Source organism: Ovis aries, chromosome 7 (assembly GCF_016772045.2).
Source record: "Ovis aries strain OAR_USU_Benz2616 breed Rambouillet chromosome 7, ARS-UI_Ramb_v3.0, whole genome shotgun sequence".
Taxonomy (NCBI): domain Eukaryota; kingdom Metazoa; phylum Chordata; class Mammalia; order Artiodactyla; family Bovidae; genus Ovis; species Ovis aries.
Genome location: NC_056060.1, coordinates 76,038,178 through 76,040,654, shown reverse-complemented (window position 1 = coordinate 76,040,654; position 2,477 = coordinate 76,038,178).

Here is a 2,477-nt window from a genome sequence, read left to right as displayed (position 1 = left end):
CTGTACCATTTGCCAGGCAAACCCTACGGAGACTGGCTTTTTCCATCTAGACTTGATGCAAACAATTCCAGGAGCTGCCAAAGGGAAGCCGTGGAGCCTTGAGTTATGAATAAACTCTTTTTCAGGAAGAAGTAACAGAGATTTAAGCACTCTCTTAATCGCTGAAGGTTTTTTTTTCCCCCCACAACATCATAACTCTTTAGTAAAACAACCATGTTGGGTATTTAACTTCTGTACCCACTAACTAAAAATACTGTTTGATTCTTGTGTTGAGGACTCTTAGAAACAGGAGCAATGTGTGAACAGGTAAATTCCAGGTGGTTCTTAGATTGAGCCCACTCTCTTCCTGTATGAGATGCAAGTCTTATCTAGAGGTTTCTTGAACCTAATTCCCTGAGTGTAGGCTTTTGTGCTTGTAGGTCCTTCATTTTGTTCTCCAAAAGGTTTCTGTTTTTTTTTTTTTTCCCGTAGTTGATCCCTGCCCCTCTCCTCAGCTAAACTCAACAGTGAAAACTCAATCTTTTACATCAGGTCCTGCTTTTATTTAAAAGCAAACTAGATCTCAAGACCTTGAAAAACAGTTCTCTTGCTGCTTGTTCTTTGCTTCATTCTATGTATTCTTTATTTCTGTCTCTAGTATTTTTTTGGTGGGTTCGCACTATTTTTTTTTGCCACATCCCTCCCTGTCTCACACTCGGTGTCCAGCCTATGATTTTTACAAGCTTTCTTTCCACAGAGTATTACACACCAGGCTATAAATACCATCATTTGCAATGAATACATAGGGCTGACACTGTGCAGAGCCAAAAATCCAAAAAGAAAATATACCTTGGAGAGCTTTTCATCACTGAAAGGTAAGGAATATTCTATTCCTGTAGAATAGTAGTGTGTATGCCAGATACTGCTTGCATTGTTGTTGTTCAATCACTAAGTCATGTCCAGCTCCTTGAGACCCCATGGACTGTAAGATCCCAGGCTTCCCTGTCCTCCACTATCTCCCAGAGTTTGCTCAAGTTCATGTCCATTGAGTTGGTGATGCTATCTAACAATCTCTGTTTGCACAAGACTTTAAAAAAAATCAAGACAGATTATAGGAGCTATCCTTATTGTAGTGCAAAGCCAGTTTAAGCAATAAAATACATGGTGTTTTCACATGGAGGCATATACTCTGTATTCATCGGTGTAGACTTTATACTTCTAGGGTCTGATCTGAATAATTATGAAATAGGAGAAATACTGTTCCCCAAAGGGATGCTGGTAAAAACAAAACAATCTGTTCATTTTTCAACAGGCAAGGACTTTTTTAAAAGATGAAAGTTATCGTTGTTGAGGGTGTGGTAAGATATGTACTGACTGGCACATAACCTCACAATGGTTCTGATAAACAATTTGTAAGAGACTTAAAAGTGTTAACATACTTTGTCCCAGTGGTTTCAATTTCATGACTCTATCCTAGGAAACAATCAGCAATGTTATTAAAGATTTGTGTAAAAGAATGTTCATGAAAATGTTATTTATAGTAGTAAAAAGATATTAAAAGTAACCTAAATAGAGAAAAGGTCAAATAAACCATGGCACATTCATGTTAGAATATTATTTGGTTCTTAAAACTCACATTATTACAGAAAATTTAGTAATATAAAAAGGTGCTCATGATGTAATAATATATATATATTTTTAATAATATATTTTAAAAGCAGCAGAACACAAAACTTGTGGCTTGAGTCTTATGTTGCAAGAAATGAATATACTACATATATAGTATATATATTTGTAGTATAGAGTATATATATATATATGAGTGAGTCTATGTCCCCCAAAAGTTTGATGGATTTTACTCTCTTGTTCAATCACTGGGTCGGGAAGATCCCTGGGAGAAGGAAATGACAACCCACTCCAGTACTCTTGCCTGGAAAATTCTATGAACAGAGGAGCCTGGTGGGCTACAGTCCATGGGGTTGCAAAGAGTCGGACACGACTGAGCAACTTCACTTCACTTCTTCACTCTCTTGTTAGGCTCTACTGTAATTACAAAATTATTTTTAAATGAGAAAAATGTTGTTTTAGAAATGTATCTGGATTATCTGATTATAGAAAATGATACTAGCATATTTATCATATTCCTTTAAAATATGATCTAGTCGAGTTAGCAAGAACAGTTCTCCCAGTGAGCTTTCCATTTCTTCCCTATGCATTCTTTCCTATGTGTAAAGCGCACTAACTTGCTAACTTTAAAATCATATTCATTTTTCTTGTTTTCCAAGGTTGATAGATTAGGACCAGATAAAGTTCCAGTGTCAGCAGCTAGGACAGCCTGCTAGGAACTGGCTATAAATTGGGCTGTCCTGAGATGCATCTCAGAAATATTTGAAAACTATGAGAAAGAACTGGTTTAATTGTTTAGAATTGAAAGATGAAATTATGTGTAATAAAACACATTCCTTTTGAAGAAAATTGCTTAAAAAAAAAGCTAATAT